Here is a 24045-nt window from a genome sequence, read left to right as displayed (position 1 = left end):
AAAGCAGTAGCCAGGATTCCTGCATTGGGTCATTCATATGCTTCCAAACCTAAATGTTAACTTATCCTGAGAGGAGCTAGCTACTCCCAACAGCCAGAGGGAAGGCAAAGAAAAGAACCCCCACTGTAAGTGATACAGCCTGCTACACTCTGCATTTTGAGATTACAGAGGACACAAAGGCAGAGACCAAGTTTACTAGTCTGAACAGTCTCTATAGGAGCCCTCAGTGACTGGATTGGAGGAGGGGCTGTCTGCCCCAATATTCTGGAAACCAGACTGATAAAACTTCCAGGGTCCCAGCCGATCCATTAGTCTCTATATAAGAATTTCTGTCCAGCCAGCAGCAGAATAATATTTTGAGACACTCACAGAGTAATAGCTCTGGGACCGGGAAACACAAACACCATATTCCCTGAAAGCTAAATAGCACTTCCCAAGCATAAAGCCCTTTCAGAAACAGACCTAAAACAAACATTCCAAAAATTTATATGGAATCAACAAAGACCCCAAATAGCCACAGCAATCCTGAGAAAGAAGAACAAAGTTGGAGGGATCACAATACCAGATATCAAGCTATATTACAAAGCCATTGTACTCAAAACATCCTGGCAATGGCACAAGAACAGACATATAGCACAATGGAACAGAACAGAGAACCCAGAAATCGACCCAAGCCATTATGCTCAATTAATATTTGACAAAGAAGGAAAGAGCAAACAATGGAGTCAAGACAGTCTCTTCAATAAAATGGTGTTGGGAAAATTGGACAGATACATGCCACAAAATGATACTAGACCACAAACTTACAGTATATACAAAAATAAATTCAAAATATATACAAGACTTAAACGTAAGAAAGATATGAAATCATAAAAATCTTAGAATAAACTATAGGCAACAAAATCTCAGACATCTCTCATAGCAATATGTTTACTGATACATCTCCTAGGACAATGGAAACTAAGGAGAAAATAAACAAATGGGAGTACATCAAAATAAAAAGCTTCTGCACAGCAAAAGAAACCATTAACAAAATGAAAAGGGAACCCACTGCATGGGAGAACATATTTAGCAATAATACATATGATAAGGGGTTAATCTCCAAAATATATAGGGACAAAATATATAGGGAACTCATACAACTTAACAAAAGGAAGACAAATAATCCAATTTAAAATGGGCAAAGGACCTAAATAGACACTTCTCCAAAGTGGACATACAAACAGGCCAAGAGGCATACGAAAAACTGCTCAAAGTCACTAATCATCTGAGACATGCAAATCAAAGTGACAATGTAGTGCCACCTTACACCTGTCAGAATGGCTTTCATCAACAAATCAACAAACAACAAGTGTTGGCAAGAATGTGAATAAAAGGGCACCCTCATACACTGTAGGTGGGAATGCAGACTGGTGCAGCCTCTGTGGAAAACAGTATGGAGTTTCCTCAAAAATATTGAAAATGGAACTCCCATTTGACCCAGTGATTCCACTTCTAGAAATATAACCTAAGAATTCAGAAGCACCAATCAGAAAGATTATATGTTCATAGCAGCACAATTTATAATATCTAAGATTTGTAAGCAGCCTAAGTGCCCACCATCAGATAAGTGGATAAAAAAAAAAAACTGTGGTACATCTACACAGTGGAATACTACACAGCTGTAAAAAAGAAAGAACTCTTATCATTTGCAACAGCATGGATGGACCTGGAGAGCATTATGCTAAGTGAAATAAGCCACATGATCTCACTCATATGTGGAATCTAATGAACAAAATAAACTGATGAACAAAAATAGATCCAGAGACATAGAAGCATGAAACAGACGGCCAAACCTCAGAGGGAAGGCAAGGGAGGGTGGTGCTTGGGAAGAGATCCACCAATGAACTTGTATGCATATATACATAATCCATGGGCACAGACAATAGGGTGGTGAAGTTCTGGGCTAGGGGTCGGGAACTGGTTGGAAGAGGTCAATGGGGGAGAAGAGGAGGCATATGTAATACTTTCAACACTAAATATAAAAAAAACCCACAACTCTTCTGAGAATCTAAAATATGTCACCTGTAAATCAAAATTAGGATATTAAGGATTTCAAGATGGTGGAAGCTTCAATCATCACCTCCCGGGGGGAATAAGGACACATATGTAACAACTTAATCAATAAAGAAATTTAAAAAATAATCATCACCTCCCAAAACCACACTGGAATTACAACTAAATTAAGGAACAATCATCCTGAATAACCCACTGGAGTCTTGTAACCAAAGATTTACAGAAGAAGCCACATCTAGACTGGGAGGAATAGTGAAGACTCGATAAGGGCTGGCTCTGCTCCCATGGGCAGGGGAAGTGATTCCAGAGGGATATCTCAGCTGCAAACATTCCTCATGAGGAGCATGGGGGCTAAACCCCAAGCCAAGATATTCAGCTCAGAGCAACAGAGTGGGAAGATACACCCACATAACATCTGGCTGTAAAAGGCAGTGGGAATTATGTCCAACAGGGAGAGATAGAATCCACTAGATACAAAGGCATCTTCATGAAGAGCCAACATGGGAAATTTCGTTTGCAGCTACTCACCCTGGGCTCAGGCAAAGGAAAGGTGGAGTGGTCTATCGTCGCAAGAGCAGAGATTGGGGTTTATGTCTCTGATAAGGGAGCTGGGGGGACAGCCACCAGGTTCCCAGCACTGGATCACTCTTCCAAGCAGAAACACCAACTGTCTTGGGTGGAGCACTCCCCTCTGTGTGGCATCAGACTTGGGGAAGCAATTTCCCAACCCTCTGGACTCTCTCTCACCCCCCACCCCCATAGAGCTTAGGCCCTGCTGGGGAGTCAACTGCCTTGGCCAAAGTGTAAAGATCTGGGTAGGCTCAGATACTGTCAGTGCTGAGCTGTCTGGCTTTAAGTCAGCAGCCAGTCCCCCCAATTCATGATGAACCTGACTGGTACTTCCCCCTCATGGGAGATATGATAGGACCACCCTCCAACTTCTGGCAGACATAACTTCCTTGTTCTAGAGGCCTCACCTACCAAACTCCTACTGGTTCTGCCCTACTAAGGTTAGGGCAAGAACTGAAACAGAGTCCTGTGGCTCTGAGGCAAGACCACACCCACCACTTTCCCTGAAGATTGGCCAGCACCTGCCCTTCATGGGAAATTGACTAACCCTATACCCCAAATTTGCCAGAGGCTCTTTCAGTAACTGTGTTTATCAGGCAGCTGGCAGGCGAAGGCAAACTGAGGCAAATCTTGGGGTACCATGGGACAATTTTTTACCTTCTCCTGGACCTGGGGTTATGAAACACCAGCCTTGGTGTGGAGCTTGATCCTTCTTGCACACACTCAAGCCCAGCAGTAGCAGCCACAAATTATGAATATCTTATGTTGAAGCTCCAGACAGATTTCAAGGTCCAGGCACAGACAGAGTCTGTCTGACATTGGACTATACCAGAGTCCTTTCCAAGTGGGCCAGAATCAATACACCCAGTGGCCAAGTTCAGAAAGCATCAGAGCAGGATCTAGTAAGCTTCACAAACAGCATTATCAAAAGGGATATCTTTCAGATACCAAACCCTGTGTTGGTGAATTCTACTTTGTATGGTTGTAACCGGCATAGCAACTTGCATACCATGGTTGGAGACAAGCCTCACAATCAGCCAGGGTGAGGGTTGATCCCTTGCAAGAATGGGCCAATAGCAATCAAGACTCTGGGAGAGCCCACATAACCCACATAACACACAAAAAGGAAATTCCTAGAGCACCCAGTTCAGGTGATCAAGGATACTGTGCCACTAGGTCCCACAAGGCACCTACTACATAAGGCTTACCCACAAAGATTGGGAGTCATAGAAGATCTATCTAACACAGAAACAAATACAAAGAGGCAGCCAAAATTAGTAGACAAAGAAACAAGCCCAAATGAAAACACGAGAGAACTTTCCAGAAAAAGGCCTAAATGAAATGGAGGCAAGTGATTTATCAGATATGGAGTTCAAAGTGATGGTTATAGGAATGCTAAAGTAACTTAGTGAGAACTACAACACCATAAAAATCTTAGAAGAATCCATAGGAAGTAAAATATCAGATATATCTCATAGGACTTGTATGCATGCATATAAGCATAATCAATGGACACAGATAGTGGGGGAGAGGGTGTGGGCATGTTCTGGGGGTGGGAACAGTCAGGAAGAGGTCAATGGGGGAAAAAGGAGACATATGTAATACTTTCAACAATGAAGAATTCAGATTTAAATAAATAAATAAATAAACAAATATATAAATAAATAAATAATGCTGGGAAAATTAGACAGATACATGAACAAAAAAGGAAACTATTCTACCAACTTACACCATACAGGAGAATAAACTCAAAATACTTAAATGACTTAAATAAAAGACTTAAATATAACTCGTAAAAATATAATAATGCTAGAAGAAACCATGGACAGAAAAATATCAGACATCTCTCATAGCAATATGAGTATGTATACTTCTCCTAGGGCAAAGGAAACTAAGGAGAAAATAAACAAATCAGACTACATCAAAATTTAAAGCTTCTGCACAGCAAAAGAAAGCATGAACAAAACTAAAAGGGAACCCACTGCATGGGAGATCATATTTGCCAATGATACATCTGATAAAGGGTTAATTTTCAAAATTTATAGGGAACTCATACAACTTAACAAAAGGAAGATAAACAATCCAATCAAAAAATGAGCAAAGGACCTAAATAGACACTTCTCCAAAGCAGACATCCAGATGGCCAAGAGACATATGAAAAAATGCTCAAAGTCACTGATCATCAGAGAGATGCAAATTAAAACAACAATGAGGTATCACCTCACACTGTCAGAATGTCTATCATCAACAAAGCAACAAATGACAAGTGGCAGTGAGGATGTGGAGAAAAGAGAACCCTAGTACACTGCTGGTGGGAATGCAGACTTGTGCAGCCATTATGGAAAACAGTATGGGGTTTCCTCAAAAAATTAAATATTTAAATATGGAACTACCATTTGAGCCAGTGATCCCACTTCTAGGAATGTATGCTAAGATTGCTGAAACACCAATCAAAAAGTATATATGCACCCCTATGTTCATAGCAGCACAATTTACAATAGCTAAGATCTGTAAATAGCCCAAGTGCCCATTAGTAGATAGGTAGATAAAAAAAAAACTGTGGTACATTTATACCACCGCGTACTATGTAGCAGTAAAAAAGAAGGATCTTTTAACCTTTGAGACAGCATGAAGGGACCTAGAGAGTATTATACTAAGCAAAATAAGCCAGTCAGAGAAAGACAAGTATTACACAATCTCACTGATATATGGAATCTAATGAACAAAATAAACTGATGAACAAAATAGATCCAGAGATAATAAAGCATTGAACAGACTGCAGAATCTCAGATGGAAGGCGGGGGAGCACGGGAAGTGATCAATGAAAGAACTTGTATGCATAATCCATGGACACAGAAAATAGGGTGGTGAAGGCCCGGGATGGGGCACCCTAGAAGGGGTCAATGGGGGGAAAATGAACATATGTAATACTTTCAACAATGATGATGTAAAAAAATAAAAAATAAAATGAATATACTACTGAAATCAATTTGCATAGTCAATTCAATCCCTATCAAAATAGCAAAGGCAATTTAAATAATTAGAATGAATAAACCTAAAGTTTATATGGAACTACAAAAGATTCCAAATAGCCATAGCAATATTGATAAAGAAGAACAAAGCTGGAGGTATTATGCTCCATAATTTCAAACTGTGCTACAAAGCCATAGTAATCAAAACACTATAATACTGGCACCAAGACAGACATATTGATGAATGGAACAGAATATAGAATCTATAATAATAAAAGCATAATATGCTAATTAGACTGGACAGCTGAACGACCTTTCAGACGTCATTCTGAACGTCCTTCCAGATAACCTTCTGGATGAAGCTGCAGCAGTGGGGGCTGAGGCAAAGGTGGCTGCTGGGCAGGCAGGAGCCAAGGCAGAGGCAGTTAGGGGCGATCAGGCAGACAGGTGAGCAATTAGGGGTGATCATGCAGGCAGGCAAGTAGTTAGGGGCGATCAAGCAGGCAGGGAAGCGGTTAGGAGCTAGCAGTTCTGGATTGTGAGAGGGTACAGCCCAGGCTGAGGGACCATGCCCCTGCACGAATTTCGTGCACGGGGCCTCTAGTACAGAAATTAACCCATGCATATACAGTGAATTAATCTCTTACAAAGTAGACAAGTAACCCAGTGTGAAAAGACAATCTCTTCAATAAATGGTGTTTGGGAAAACTGGACAGCTACAGGAAAAAGATTGATACTAAATCACTATATTGTGTTATATAGAAAAATTAGCTCAAAATGAATACAATACTTGAATTGGATACCTAAAAACATAAAAGTCCTAAAATAAAACATAGGCAGTAAAAGTTTGACATTGGTCTTAGCAATATTTTTTCCAATGTCTCCTCAATCAAGGAAAATCAAAAGAAAAAATAAACAAATGGGCCTACATCAGACAAAAATGCTTTTGCATATCAAAGGGAACCATTAGCAAAATGCAAAGGCAAACTGCTGAATGGAAGAATATATTTGCAATTTCTACAATAAGGATCTTATGTCATATGCAGGTTGTCCCAAAGAATGTACATACACTTTCATAGGCAATAGCTCAATTTTGAAAGTGAAATGTATTTTAATAAATACTACCTTTATAATTATTCAAGTGTATGTATACATTTTTGGGACTACACACACACACACACACACACACACACACACACACACACACATAATCTCACACAATTCAACATGAAAGAAACAATCAGATTACAAAATGGGCAGAGGACTTGAATAGACATTTTTCCAAAGAGAACATATACTGTAGATGACCAACAGACCATAAAAAGATGTTCAACATCACTGATCATCAGGGAAATGAAAGCCAAACCACACTAAGCTATCACCTCACATCTGTCAGAATGGCTATAATAAAAAAGACAACTAACATGTTGGCAAAATGTGGAGAAAAATGTACCCTTATACATTGTTGTTTGGAATAAAAAATGGTGCATCCACTATGTAAAACAGTATATAGTTTCTTCAAAAAAATAAAAATAGAACTATAATAAAACACTTTTACCAGGATTTTATCTAAATAAAAAAACACTAATTTTAAAAAATATTCACATCCTTATGTTCATTGCAGCATTGTTTACATTAACCAAGATATGGAAGCAATCTACGTGTGCATTCGTGGATGAATGGATAAAAAAGATATGGTGTATATGTACAATGAAAAATTACTTCAAAAAAGAAAAAATAATTCAGCCATAGAAAATGAAATCTTACCATTTGTGACAGCATGTATGAACCTGGAAGGTATGATTAGTGAAATAAGACAGAGAAATACAAATACTGCCTGATTTCACTTACATGTGGAGTAAAATAAAAACAAGCTAGCAAAGCAAAACAGAAACAGGTTCATAAATACAGAGAAGAAACTGGAAGTTGCCAAAGGGCTGTAGATGGGGGAATTAGTGAAATAGCTGAATGAGTTTAAGAAGTACAAACTCCAATTATACAATAAATAAGTCATGGGAAAATAATGAACAGCATAGAGAATATGGTCAATAATAGTGTAATAACATTGTATGGTGACAGAAGGTAGCTAGATGTAGTATGGTGATCACTTTGCAATGTATATAAATATTGAATCACTATCTTATACACCTGAAATTAATATAATATGTCAATTATACTTTGATAAAAAAACACGTGTTAAATAACTAAGTAGCCTATGGAGGTCATTAAATTAATCAAATTGCAAATTAAAACTATTGTACCTTAATCATTATGAAATGACTACAAATCAAAATTTAAAGTATGAAGTTCCTGAGAGAGATAGTAATTCATGGAAGGATATTTCAAATTCATAGCCTGAAAGATTTAGTATTTTGAAAATGTCACCTGTCTACAAATCGTTGCATAAATTCTTTGCAAAATCAATCCAATTCCCAATAATATTTTTGAACATGTATATGTAAATTTTAATTATATTTTTATATATGTACTAGTATAGATAGATAGATAGATAGATAGATAGATAGATAGATAGATAGATATAGATAGATATATAGAGAGGCCTGGTGCATGAATTCATGCATGGGTGGGGTCCCTCGGCCTGGCGATTGGGGCTGATCAGGGCCAGCTGGCCAGAGGGAGGGACCACAGGAGGTTGGCCAGCTGCAGGAGGTTGGCTGTGGGAGTGCACTGACCACCAAGGGGCAGCTCCTGCATTGAGCGTTTACCCCTGGTGGTCATTGCACATCATAGCGACTGGTCGACCAGTCATTTGGTTGTTCAGTGGCTTAGGCTTTTAAATATATAGATATGAAAATGGAAAGAGCTTATAATCATCAAGATACTCTGGAAATAAACAAAGTGGGAGTACCAGCTCTACAAAACAAGTAATTATTGTAAAGCCACAATACTTAAATATAATAGCATTAACGTAAGATAAATAAAGTTATTAATAAATAAAATTATTCATGAAAGAGCCCATAGAGTCCAAAATCAAGCATATATATATATATATATATATATATATATATATATGGACATTGGAATAATGACAAATATGGCACAGTTTCTTTCAACAGTAGTGAATCAAATAGAGATCCATTAAAAATAAAACTTGACCCAATTTACAAGATATATACACATAAGGAAATAATTCTAAGTGAATTGCAAAATCCTATATAATAAAAGCCTAAAATGCTAAGTGTCTGGTCATCCCAGTTGGCCGTTCAACCAATCAAAGCATATTATGCTAATGATATGCTAAGGCCACTTAACCGCTCACTATGACATGCACTGACCACCAGGGGGCAGATGCTCCAAACAGTAGCTTAGCTTGCTGCTGGGGTCCGGCCAATTGAGACTGAGCAAGATGGGCCGGACATGCCCTGGAGCCCTCCTGTGGTCTCTCCCCAGCTGGCCAACCTTCCACATCCCTTCCCGGCCCCAATTGTGCACAGTGGAGTCTCTCGGCCTGGCCTGCACACTCCTGCAATCCAGGACCCCTTGCAGGATGTCAGAGAGCTGGTTTTGGCCCAATGGCAGAATGACTGGTCACTATGACACACACTGACCACCAGGGGGCAGAAACCCAATGCAGGCTGTGCTGAAGGACCAATCCCCCCTGCCTAGTGGACCCCCACCCTGATTTTGTGCACCAGGCCTCTAGGGAAATATAAAAGGTAAAACAATAAATATTCCAGAGGGCAATGTTTACTTACTAAAAGAAGATATTTTACTCCTATGACTGACAAGGGCTCATATCCATACTATATAAAGAAGTCCTGTAAACAAAGAACAAAAACTCATATATCTAAAAATAACATAATTAATATGATATTGTATTTAAATTTTACTTGAAGGAAGGAAGGAGAAGAAGGAAGGAAGGAAGGGAAGAAGGAAGGGAGGGAAGGAGGGAAGGAGGGAGGGAGGGAGGAACTCCCTTATTTCCTTCCTTCCTTCTTTCCTTCTTTCCTTCCTTCCTTCCTTCCTTCCTTCCTTCCTTCCTTCCTTCCTTCCCTCACATTGTTCTAACCATCAGTAATGTAATTAATATTGTAGCAATAGGTGGCAGAACTGCTAAAATCAGTATACAGTGATGATACCTAATGTAGCAGACCTGTAAAAGAGAAAATGTTTGGTACTTATGAAAAAGGGTTACTTCTTTACCCTCCCTCCTATAAATAAAAAGGAAATTTACAATCTTATAGAATCTGCCCAGTTTATGTTACCTTTCCAGCTTTGTCACCCTTTGCATCTTCTTTCACCCCCATGCACCCACAGATGGAAGCAGAAAACAGGAAAAGGTTTGATGGGTAACTCAAAGTGGAGAAGTAAGTCTGGCTAATACTGCAACCTGAAAAGCAATAAGTTTATCAAATAAAAAATCCCTAAATGATACAAACTACATACACTTGCTATCAGAATTTTAAGAACATTAGTTATCTCAAAAGTGCCTTGAGACTGCTAAAAGAAATGTGAGAAAACGATTGCAGTTAATGAAAAAATGTTTATACTTATTATTTAACTTCTTCCTAAGAAGCCTATCTGTTTTGACCTCAGACATTGTGTGTTATTCTTGGTGTTGAAAAATGGTGCTGATAACCTCATAAGCTGTATATTTAGGACAGTGTTTCTAAGAGTGCTTAAAAGGTTGAGCTCGTATTTTTCTTTCTGGCTCTGCTTCTGACCAGAAACTGTAATATCAATAAAAAGGAATGACTTCTATTTGAGTGTTGCCCGAAGCAGCTATAATCTCCAACTCCAGTTTTTCTCTTTGAGAAAAACAATTCATATAACCCACAAAAGTCATATGCTTATGAGTAAAACAAAACAGAAGACTGAGAAAATTTGAGGATTATTTCAGACTTTAACATGATTATACCATAAATAATTGCAGTATTTATTTTCCTTTGTGTTTCACTTTGGCCTTACTTTACTTTAATAATTAGGTTAATCTTGTTTACCTCAGTCCTAGTGAGTAATTTGTAATTTTTGGAGGGATGGCTACTAAAGGTCTAGAAAAATGGGTATATTTTTCACAGCATCTGATTCACATACCCATATCAGCATATACTTATTTTACTGTACTTAAAAAAATATTTCAAATTCAATTTCTTACACTTTCCACTACTACATCTCTAGTCCAGTTTTATATATGATCTACTATAATACTCTATTCTTCAGCCCAAACCATTGTGTATTCAACAGCAAGAGTGATTTTCTCATAATAATAATTAAACAATCTAACAACCTAATTTAAACCTCTATGCTGGTTCCAGTTTGAAGATCTAATCTTTATAGCTTTATTTTGTACTAGAGGCCCGGTGCACAAAAATTCATGCATGGTGGGTGTGTGTCCCTCAGCCCAGCCTGCACCCTCTCCAATCTGGGATAGCTCGAGGAATGTCCGACTGCCCGTTTAGGCCCGATCTCACCGGGCCTAAACGGGCAGTCGGACATCCCTATCACAATCCAGGACTGCTGGCTCACAACTGCTTACCTGCCTGCCTTCCTAATTGCCCCTAACCGCTTCTGCCTGCCAGCCTGATCACCCCCTCACCACTCCTCTGCCAGCCTGATTGATGCCTAACTGCTCCCCTGCCAGCCTATTTGCCCCTAACTGCCCTCCCCTGCAGGCCTGGTCACCCCTAACTGCCCTCCCCTGCAGGCCTGGTTTCCCCCAACTGCCCTCCTCTGCAGGCCTGGTCACCCCTAACTGCCCTCCCCTGCAGGCCTGGTCCCCCAAAACTGCTCTCCCCTGCAGGCCTGGGTCCCCCCCAACTTCCCTTTCCTGCAGGCCCGGTTGACCCCAACTTCTCTCCTCTGCCAGACTGGTCATCCCTAACTGCCCTCCCCTGCAGGCCTGGTCCCCCCTAACTGCTCTCCCCTGCAGGCCTGGGTACCCCCCAACTGCCCTTTCCTGCAGGCCCGGTCGCCCCCAACTTCTCTCCTCTGCCAGCCTGGTCACCCCTAACTGCCCTCCCCTGCAGGCTTGATCACCCCCAACTGCCCTCCTTTGTAGGCCTGGTCCCTCCCAACTGCACTCCCCTGCTGGCCATCTTGTGGCAGCCATCTTGTGTCCACATGGGGGCAGCCATCTTTGACCACATGGGGGCAGCCATCTTGTGTGTTGGAGTGATGGTCAATTTGCATATTACTCTTTTATTAGATAGGATAGAGGCCTGGTGCATGGTTGGGGGCCGGCTTGTTTGCCCTGAAGGGTGTCCCAGATCAGGGTGGGGGTTCCCTTGGGGTGTGGGGTGGCCTGGGCGAGGGGCCTGTGGTGGTTTGCAGGCTGGCCATGCCCCCGGGACCCAAGAGGAGGCCTTGGTATCTGGGATTTATTTATCTTCTATAATTGAAACTTCGTAGCCTTGAGTAGAGGCCTGGGCTGGCCAGGGTTTGCGGAAAGCTTGGCTTCCTCCATCGCCGGGGACAACCCAAGCCTCCTGCTCTCTCTGTGGCCACAGCCATCTTGGTTGGGTTAATTTGCATACTCGCTCCTGGTTGGATGGCGAGCTTGGCTTGTGGGTATAGCGGAGCGATGTTTAATTTGCATATTACTCTTTTATTAACTAGGATTCCTTCTATTCTCACTTACTACTCCTGCCATGCTGGCCTTTAAATTGTGTGAACTAGCCAAGATCTTTTCTAATTTAGCATATGTGCAAATGTTTCTGTGAACATGGGAAATTCATTGCCCTGCCTTCTCAGCATTCTCTGCCTCCTGCCATGGTACACAGCACTCATACCACAAACTGTCCCAACAAGAATTTGAAATCTGACAACAAAACCAATTCACCCACAGTACTCTTTCAGCTCAGACATTCTAGAGAGATCCCTTTTCTTTGAGATCGCATGGTTAATTTAACTTTGCAATTTTATTTTTTGTTTAAATTTTTTAAAAATTTGAAATTGAGCAGAGATATATTTTAGCACTGAATAGAATATTTTAAAAAGTAAAATATTTGAAATATGTAAAAAAATTATTAGCTCTATCTCATGAATCAGACCTCAACTTTATCATCTTCTCAGACCATTCAATCTAAATTATCCCTTAGTGTTATTTCCCATTTTCTTTGTTTTCATTATTCAACATACCATAATCTGTATTTATTGATTTTTATTGTTTTGCTTTGTTTTTTTTCAGCCCTATATATGAAGATTAATTAGACAGGGATCCATCACCCTGGGTGACTGTTGTGTATGACATAGTTTCTGGCACATGGTAATTAATATTTGTTTTATGAAATAACAAGTTTTATTTCAACCCACAGTTATCATTTCAACTGCAATAAATGAATTGCCACATTAATACAAACTATTCATTCCACTAAAAGCTTGATTTATTTTAACTTGTTACTTTTTTTCTTTTCAACTTTTTATTATGAAAACTTATAAACATACAGAAAGGTTGAAAAACAATATAATAAGGATATGAATATCATTAAACTAGGTTAAGCAATTGGTAACATTTGTAACACAGGTGAGCAAGATTTATTATTAAAGTGAGGCCAAAGTGAAGCACAAAGTGAGATAAATACTGGAATTATTCATGGTATTTATTTATGGTTCTGTTTTTTTAAAATATCTTAGGCATATTGCGCTGTACCTTTATTATTGAAATTCAATAACAACATGGCAACATCAGAAATAATTACAATTTATTCTTCTCCAAATATTCTAAAATACTGCATCATTTTACCTCCCAACTATTTACTTCACACATTTCTCCAGTCACCCAGATACTATCTTCTCTCTTTTTTATTTTATTTATTTATTTATTTATATTTATTTTTATTTTTACTTTTATTTTTTTATTGTTGAGCATCAAACTATGAACCAGGAGGTCACTGTTCGATTCCCAGTCAGGGCAAATGCCTGGGTTGGGGGCTTGATTCCCAGTGTGGGGTGTGCAGGGGGCAGCCAATTAATGACTCTTGCATCACTGATGTTTCTATCTCTCTCTCCCTTCCTCTCTAAAATCAATAAAAATATATTTAAAAAACACAATATAATTGCACCAAAATATAAATAATTCATTATATTATCAAATATCCCATTAATATTTAAAACTCCCTAATTGTTTCCCAAACATCTTTTATAGTTGATTTTAAATCCAGAATTTAATATTTCTTTGATTGCCATGGCTCTTTAGAATAGTATAAGTCTCCCCACTTTTTCTCCCATGACAACTTTTTGAAGAGATTATGTCTCCATAGTTATAAAGGCTGCCCAGTTCACCTAGAAATCCAGAAAGAGCCAAATACTTCTGTGCTCGCAGTTAAAGGTCTGATGATCATAGACCCACTTCTGTGATCACAGTTAAAGGTCTGATGATCATAGGGAAACCTGGAAGTAGCTACATGATTTGGCTGGACCCTGTTTGACTACAATCACATAGGCAGTTCCATCAGCATGGGGACATGGGAGGAAGAGGTCTTTACCAGTCTAAACCAGTCTTTTTTTAAAATCTAAATTCTTTTTTGTTAAAAGTATTACATATGTCTTCTTTTTCCCCCATTGACCTCTCCCCAGCCTCTCCCCAGCCTCTCCCAACCCCCAGCACATGCCCTCATCCCTCTACTGTCTGTGTCCATTGGTTATGCTTATATGCATGCATACAAGTCCTTTGGTTAATCTCTTACCCCACCTCTCCCACCCTCCGCTGCCTTCCCTCTGAGGTTTGACAATCTGTTTCTATGTCTCTGGATCTATTTGTGTTCATTAGTTTGCATTGTTCATTATATTCCACAAATGAGTGAGATCATGTGATACTTATTCTTCTCTGACTAGTGTATTTCGCTTAGCATAATGCTCTCCAGGTCCATGCATGCTGTTGCAAATGGGAAGAGTTCTTTCTGTTTTATAATAGCATAGCATTCCACTGTGTAGATGTACCACAGTTTTTTTAATCCACTTATCTGCTGATGGGCACTGAAGCTATTTCCATATCTTAGCTATTGTAAATTGTGCTGCTATGAACATAGGGGTGCATATATTCTTTCGCATTGGTGTTTCTGATTTCTTGGGATATATTTCTAGAAGTGGGATTACTGAGTCAAATGGGAGTTCCATTTTTAATTTTTTGAGGAAACTCCATACTGTTTTCCACAGTTGCTGCTCCATTCTGCATTTCCACCAGCAGTGCACAAGGGTTTCTTTTCCTTCACATCCTCGCCAGCAATTGTCATTTGTTAATTTGTTGATGATAGCCATTCTGACAGGTGTGATATGATACCTCTTTGTCATTTTGATTTGCATCTCTCAGATGATTAGTGACTTTGAGCATGTTTTCATATGTCTCTTGGCCTTCTGTATGTCCACTTTCAAGAAGTGTCTATTTAGGTCATTTGCCTATTTTTGATTGGATTGTTTATCTTCCCTTGTATGAGTTCCCTATAAATTCTGGAGATTAAACCCTTATCAGATGTCACATTGGAAAATATGTTCTCCCATGCAGTGGGCTTTCTTGTTATTTTGTTGATGGTTTCTTTTGCTGTGCAGAAGATTTTTATTTTGATACTAGAGGCCTGGTGCATGAAATTCATGCATGGGGGGGGGGGCTTTCAGCCCGGCCTGCACCCTCTCCAATCTGGGACCCTTCGAGGGATGTCTGACTGCCTCTCACAGTCTGGGACCACTGGCTCCTATCCACTCACCTACCTGCCTGCCTGATCACCCCTAACTGCTCTCCTACCAGCCTGATAGCCCCTAACTGCTCCCTTGCTGGCCTGATTGCCCTTAACTGCCTCTGCCTCACTCACACCTGAAACCCAGAAATCCCTCCTCTGGCCAGTTGCAGGCACCCAGGACCCAGGCTTCCCTCCCTCTGGCTGGCCACAGGCACCCAGGATTGGGGCCAGCTTCACTCGGGCCAGCTATAGCCACAGGGACCGTGGGTGGGCAACTTCACCCAGGCCACAGTCGCAGGCATCCAGGACCACGGGGCAGGCAGCTTTTCCCTCTCCTGGGACACAGCCCCAGCCACTGGTGCTCCAGACTGCAGGGCAGGTGGCTTATCCCTCTCCTAGGCTGCAGGCGCAGGTGCAGCCGCCGGCACCTGGGACTGCGGGGCGTGTGGCTTGTCCCTCTCCCGGGCTGCAGCCTGGTTGGTCCCCATTCCTCTCTCACAAGCTCATTTGTGCCTGGCTGGTCGCCATTCCTCTCTCCCCAGTGTTGAGTAGCTAAGCAGGTACGGCATGATGGCATGAGGGTGTGATGATGTGAGGGCATGATGACCATTTGCATATTAGCTCTTTATTATCTAAGATAATCCCATTTCTTTATTTTTTCCTTCATTTCCATTGTCCTAGGACAGTGGTTGACAAACTTCGGCTCGCCACTCTGTTGACTAATGAGTTTGCCTACCACTGGGATAGGGGCTTAATCACAAGAAACAACAACAGCCTGTAATTATTGGAATCGAGAGTCTAGTCAGTGGTCTGCAAACTCATTAGTCAACAGAGCGGCTCACGAGCCACATGTGGCTCGTGAGCCGCAGTTTGCTGACCACTGTCCTAGGAGATGTGTTGGTAAACATATTGCTGTGAGATATGTCTGATATTTTGCTGCCTATGGATTATTCTAAAAACCAGTATTTAGAGTTAGGAAGAAGTGCTTTCTATTGCAATTGCACCTACATTAATTCATAGCTACAACAATCATGAAGAACCAGATAAATGTGACAACACCAAGGGAACCTAATAAAGTTTCAGATAATGACCCCATTAAATGGAGATCTACAAACTGTTTATCAAAAAATTCAGTCATTCAAAATAATGGTTCCACAAAAGTTCAGAGAGCTTCAAGAAAACACAGAGAGACATTTCAACAAAATCAGAATACAATACCTGAACAAAATAAATATAACAAAAAGTTAATATTTTAAAAGGTCACACACATATTGAAAGTGAAGGTATGAATAAAGATGTTCAAAACAGAAACCAAAAGTAGCTATACTTATATAAAAATAAAAACAACTTTTAAACAAAAACTATAAGAAACAAAGAAGGGTGTTACATAATGATAAAGAGATAAATCCAACAAAAGGATATAGCACATTAAAATAATTATTTTCCAAACATAAGCATACCTAAATATATAAAACAGATATAATAATAGTAGGGAATTTTAATACCCCACTTACATCAATGGAAAGATCACCCGGACAAAAAATTAATCAGGAAACATAAGCATTAAATGACATGTTAAATCAGACGGCTTTAATGAATATATAAAGAACATCCTTCCAAAAGCAGCAGAATACACATTCTTCTAAAACTAACAAGAAACACTCATCATAATAGATTATATATTAGGTCACTAAATAAACCTCAATAAAATTAAGAAAGTTAAATAATATCTTCTTTTCTGATCATACTGGTATATAAAATTAGAAATCAACTATAAGAAGAAAATTAGAAAATTCATGAATATGTTCAAATTCAAAAAGCATTCTACTCTGAATGGATAAAGAAAACATGACTCATATACATATATGCTGTCTATAAAAGATCCATCTCAGAATAAACCCTTCACACAAGATGAAAGTGAAGGGATGGGAAAAATTTTCTGTGCAAATGGAAATGAAAGAAAAGCAGGAGTAGCAATACTCAAATCTGACTAAATAGACTTCAAAACAAAGGCTATAAAAGAGACAAAGAGGCCACTACATAATACTAAAAGGATTGATACAAGTGGATATAACACTGGAAAACATATATGTACTCAATATAGGAGCACCTAAATAAAGAAAAATGCTCTTGGAAGACATTAAGGTTTGCATCAACAGCAATATAGTCATATGGGGGACTTAAATACCCCACTGACATCACTGAATAGATATTCCAGACAAAAAAAAATCAAGAAGAAAACAGTGACCTTAAATGGCACACTAGATAAGATGGATTTAATTGACATTCACAGAACATTTTTACCCAAAGCTGTAGAATATACATTCTTTTCAAGTGCACATGGGACATTGTTAAAGACATATCATATGTCAGGACACAAAATAAGTCTCTAAAAATTTAAGATGATAGAAATCACATCAAGCAACTTCTCAGATCACAATGGCATGAAACTAGAACTCAACTACAATAAAAACACTCAAAAAACATTCAAACAAAGATGGCAGAAGATAGGACAGCAGGGAGCAAGGTAGTGTGAGTGAGTGAGAGAGTGAAAGGAGAGTGGATGGATGTGTGGGGAGCGTGTGTATTTGTGAGTGAGGGACAGTTATATTCCACAGGACTGTGAGGGACTGATGGACCAGGCTCCTCTGGCCGGGCAGCCTCTACTTCCGCTGAAATCTATCCCAGGGTGGCTGGCTCTGCTGCAGAGACCACGCCATCTAGAAGGGGGAGAGCAGCTGTGATTGGAAGCCCAGCCTTACCTTCACCTGGGGAGACATGAGACAGCACCCGGGAACCTACAGCCACAACTCCCAGGGACCAGCTGCCTCAGCTGCGAACCCATGAATAGTGAGATGCCAGCCTCCCCAGCAGTTGGGGCCTAAAAAGTTTGTCCAGGGGGAGACAAGGTGGCAGCAAAAATAGATGGACAGCTCCTGTGCCTTCTCACAGAGCAGATAGAAGAAACAGCTGAATTGAATAACATCCACCTGGAATTGGTAAATTAAACACAGCTGGTGAGGCAAAGGATGGATTGAAAGGTCAGAAATCACCTGGAAAGAGGTGGGACTGGGAATCTGGGCTGGAGGGAGAAATTCACTCATCTGGGACTACAGTCTCAGAGGAAGACTGTGCTACACCAAATCCATGACTCTTGGGGTCAGTGTACCCCTTGAATGTGGAAGGGGGTCCACAGGGCTGCTGGCAGCAGGGGACTGTAGATCTAAGCCCACAGCCATGGGAGACTGACCCAGAAAGGCAGCCTGAAGTGCTATACTGGCTGCCCAGAGCCAGGGGGAGGAAGACTCTAGGTAGCGCTGTTGCTCTGTTTTTATAATTTCCTTGTTTTTACTTGTTAAACCCAGTGCATAGGATCTTTCAATTAAAAACACTGACCAAGACTGCAGGGGAAGGTGGTTTTTGTGGAAACTGGGGAGCAGAATAGGGAGAGATGAGCAGGAAGCCAGCTCTGGGACAGTCCATCCCTCCAACCCTGAATAGACTTTTTACTCCTGAAGACCAGGCTCCTCCTGACAGCACAGCAGCACCCAGTCTTGAGTGAGGCAGGGAAAGGAAGATTCTAAACACCCCCAGGGAGACCTGGGAGACTGAGTTGAAGGGCCCTTTGGTCCCAGAAACTAATACAGAAACACCGCCACCTAGGGGCTGTGTCAGAAATAGACGCTTGTGTAAATACAACTGAAAACAGGCAGAAAAACAAAGTGAGCAGATTGATCCTGCCTGCCTGAAATCAAGTTTGTGGCATATAACACAGAGGAGCAGTGGATCGCTGGCAACTTCAACACTGCTGACTACCTGACAGGAAACTGAGACGTGGCAGTCAGAACAGTAGAGAGGGGTCTTAAACCAGCCACCATGGGTCATTGAAGCTCTTCTGAAGTGAATGAACTTCACTACATATTTTTAATTTTTATCTTTTACTTGAGAAGCTACATTTTTTCTCACTTTATTTTTTATTATTATATTATTATTTATTATTATTTTTTACCATTTTAAAAAATTTTTGGATTGGTGTTGTACATTATATTTTTATTTTTTATCATTATTTTACACTATCTCAATTTTTCCTTTATGCCAACACTTTCTTCCTCACGTTTCCCATTTTCATCCTGTTTCTCTTTTCCTGTTCCTACTTCACTTTTTCTCTATCCTTTCTTTTTATTCCCTGTTCAAAATTAATCTTCTTTATCTGCTTTATTGATAAACTAGAGACCCAGTGCATGAAAATTCATGCACTGGAGGGGGGGTCCCTCAGCCCTGCCTGCCCCCTCTCATAGTCCGGGAGCCCTTAGGGGGAAGAGGCGACCTGGCATTCAGGAGAAGGTGACGCCCCCATCACACCTCTGCTGCTGTCACTGCCTGAAGCACAAGCCTCGGCCGGTCCTGGTTACCTGAGCCTTGGGCTGGCCCTGGGCGGCTGGGGGGCTGAGGGGACTTGGGGACTCGGGAGGCAGGCACCCCAGCAATGCTGAGAGGACTAGGCACCATAAACTTGTGGCTTTGGGCACCATCATATTTGCAGCACGTGAGGGTCAATTAGCATATTCCCTCTTTATTAGATAGGATTACTATTAAAGTAGTTTCTGTTGGTCTACTCATATATCTAATTTCCTCTCCCCTGCTCCAAGTTCATGCACACTTCTCTTTTCTCTTTCTTCACTAGCCAAATTTTTCTCTCTCGCTTTATTGTTGTATTTTGTTTGATTGTTTGTTAGTTTGTTTGTTTTTTGTTTCTTTTTAATCTTATGCTCTTTTTTTTTTTTTGGCTCTCCTCGCTTGTTCTTTTATTCTACTAATAGCTTAATTAGTTTCAATCACCAACTCAGGCCTATCTGCTCTCTATTATCCTTTTCCAAAAATAGATGAATACATAGATAGATTAAAGAAAGGGGCAAAATTATACATATATATATTTTCTTTTATATATATTTTTATATATATTAATATATATTTTATACTTATTATTTTTTCAATTATTATTTTCTACATTTTTTTAGTATCTTGTTTTTTAATTTTCTTTTTATACACTCATTCCCTTTCAACCTGCTCTAAACTTAATTGTGGCCATTTCCCCATTCATTCAATTCCTTGACCTTACCTTCTGGAAATAAGTTCTGCCCCTTCAGATTCACCTTCCCTCTTACTTTTCTGAGGGTTTGTGGTTTCCATTTTTTTGGAATAGTTGTTGATTTTTTGGACTTTTCTCCCTATATACATATATTTTTCCACTTCTTTTTTATTCTTTTTCTTTTCACTTTATCTTTTTTTCCTGTTATCAATATCATTTTTGTGCTCTTTTCTCTCCCCTAATTCTCTTTTCGCTGGTGGTCACCTTTATTTGGAATTATTGGTATTGTGAATACATTCGTGTTTTGTGTGCTCTGTGTTATGTCTTTTTGAGTTGTATTTTATGCCTTTAAGTCAATGCAGTAGAGAGTGAGCCACATAACCAGACACCCTAAGAGGAGTGAAAATTGGGAGATAAAGAAACAGCCCCCATGTGAAAGAAAAGGAGAAATCACAGGATAATGAAGTAAATGAAATGGAGGCAAGCAATTTGTCAGAGAACAAATTCAGAGTAATGGCCATAAGGAAACTGAAAAAGATGGAAGCCAAATTCAACAGCATGTGTAAGAACCAAGAGGAAATGAAGAAGAACCAAGAAGAAATGAAGAATGACATAGCAGCAATAAAGAACAAAATAGAAAGCATCAACAGTAGGCTAGAAGAAACTGAGGACCGCATCAGTAAGCTAGAAGACAAGATAGGAAAAAATACCCAATCAGAGCAGCAACTGGAAAAAACAAAAAAATAAACAAACAAACAAAAAAAAACAAAACATGAGGAGAGCTTAAGGGAGCTTTGGGACAACACAAAATGAAAAAACATCTGCATAATAGGTGTGCCAGAAGGAGAGGAAACAGAGCAAGGAATAGAAAACCTGTTTGAAGAAATGACAGAAAACTTCCCTGATATTAGGAAGGAAAAACTCACACAAATCCAAGAAGCTCACAGGATCCCAAACAAGATAAACCCAAAAAGACCTACACCAAGACACATTATAATTAAATTGACAAACACCAACGACAAAGTAAGAATCTTAAAGGCTGCCAGAGAGAGACAGAAAGTTACCAATAAGGGATCTCCCACCAGACTATCAACTGATTTCTCAACAGAAACATATCAGGCCAGAAGGTAATAGAATAAAATATAGAAAGTCATGCAAAGAAATGGTCTGAATCCAAGTATACTATACCAAGCAAAGCTATCATTCCAAATTGAAGGTGAAATCAGGAGCTTAACAGAAAAAAAAAAAGGACTAAGGGAGTTTATTACCACCAAAGAAGCAATGCAAGAAATGCTAAAGGGACTGCTGTATAAAGAAGAAATAGGAAGGGAAGAAGGAACACAGGCATAACAAATAAAAATGGTGACAAACAGGAACTATCAATAATAACTTTAAATGTAAATGGATTAAGTGCCCCAATCAAAAGACATAGTGTAGCTGAATGGATATAAAACATCACCCATATATATCCTGTTTACTGGACACCCACCGCAGACAAAGGACTCTCACAGACTGATAGTAAAGAGATGGGGAAATTTTTTTTTTCAGGCGAATACAAATGAAAAAAAAAGCTGGGATAGCAATACTTATATTTGAGAAATAGAACCTCAAAGTGAAGGCCATAAAAAGAGATAAGGAAGGCCACTTCATAATATTAAAGGGAGCAATTCAACAAGAAGATATAACTCTGGTAAACATATATGTACCCAATATAGGAGCACCCAAATACATTAGAAAACTTCTGGAAGATATCAAGGGAGAGATCAACAGTAATACAGTGATAGTACTGGACTTCAATACCCCTCTAACACCATTGGATAAATACTCTAAACAAAAAATCAGCAAGAAACATCAATCCTAAATGACTCACTAGATCAGATGGAATTAATTGACATCTTCAGAACATTTCCCCCCAAAGCAATAGCATATACATTCTTTTCAAGTGCACATGGGTCATTTTTGAAGATAGACCACATATTGGGACACAGACAAAGTCTCTTCAAATTCAGCATATAAAAATCATATCAAGCATCTCCTGAGATCACAATGGTATAAAATTAGAAATCAACTACAAAAAAATGAAAAAAAAAAATCAAACACTTGGAGGCTAAATTGCATGTTATTGAACAATGACTGGGTTACCAAGGAGATCAAAGAATTAAAAAAAATATATCCTGGTGGGGAGAGGCCTGTAGGACACCAACATGAACAAGTTGAAATCATTGCAGAAGGACAAAATTCTTCTTTATGTGGTGCAATTAGATGTTGCAGTAGACATTGTTTTTCCAAAATCTTTAACTTTATATAGAATAGAGTGTAAAAGGATATTTGGGACTTAATTGAAATCTTCGGAACATTTCACCCCAAAGCCACGGAATACATGTTCTTCTCAAGAGCAAAAGGGACATTTTCAAAGATAAACCACATATTGGGTCACAGGCAAAGTCTCTCCAAATTCAAGAAGATTTAAATAAAATCAAGCATTGTCTCAGACCACAATGGCATAATATTAGAAATCAACTACAATAAAAACAATCCAAAAAATTCAAACATTTGGAAGCTAAACAGCATGCTAAAAAACAATGATTGGGTTACCAAAAAGATCAAAGAAGAAATTTAAAACACCCTGGAAACAAATGGAAATGAAAACACAACAATAAAAAATTTATGAGACACAGTGAAAGCAGTCCTGAGAGGAAAGTTTATAGCTCTACAAGCCTACCTCAAAAAACAAGAAAAAAATGGTAGTAAATCATCTAATTCTACAACTTAAAGAATTAGAAAGAGAGCAACAAGAAAAGCCCACAGTGACTTGAAGGAAGGCGATAATAAAAATCAGAACAGAAATAAATGACATAGAGACAAACACACGCACACACACACACAATACAAAACATAAAGAAAACCAAGAGGTGGTTCTTGGAAAGGATAAACAAGATTGATGAACCTTTAGCCAGGCTCACCAATAAGCAAAGAGAGAGGACCCAAATAAACAAAATCATAAATGAAAGAGGCAAAATAACAACAGACCCCACAGAAATACAAAGGATTGTTAACAAATACTATGAACTACTTTATTCCAACAAACTAGACAACCTAGAGGAAACTGACACATTCCTAGAAAAATACAACTTTCCAAAATTCAATCAGGAAGAATCTAAAAATTGCAATAGGCTGATAACAATGGAGGAAATTGAAGCAGTCATCAAAAAGCTTCCAGCACCCTAACCAGTTTGGCTTAGTGGATAGAGTGTCGGCCTGCAGACTCAAGGGTCCCAGGTTAAATTCCAGTCAAGGGCATGTACTTTGGTTGCGGGCACATACCCAGCAGGGAGTGTGCAGGAGGCAGCTGATCGATGTTTCTCTTTCATCGATGTTTCTAACTCTCTATTCCTCTCCCTTCCTCTATGTAAAAAATCAATAAAATATATTTAAAAAAAAGAAAAGAAAAGCTTCCAGCAAACAAAAGCCCAGGGCCAGAAGGCTTCACAGGGAAGTGTTACCAAACATTCAAAGAAGAACTAAAACCTATCCTACTCAGACAATTCCACAAAATTCAAGAGGAAGGAACACTTCCAAGTTCATTCTATGAAGCCAGTATTACCCTAATACCAAAACCAGATAAAGACAACACAATGAAAGAGAATTACAGGCCATTATCCCACATGAACATAGGTGCCAAAATCCTCAACAAAATTTTAGCAAATCGGATCCAGCATTACATCAA

Source organism: Plecotus auritus (assembly GCF_963455305.1).
Source record: "Plecotus auritus genome assembly, chromosome: X".
Classification (NCBI taxonomy): Eukaryota; Metazoa; Chordata; class Mammalia; order Chiroptera; family Vespertilionidae; genus Plecotus; species Plecotus auritus.
This window is presented reverse-complemented; position numbering follows the sequence as displayed.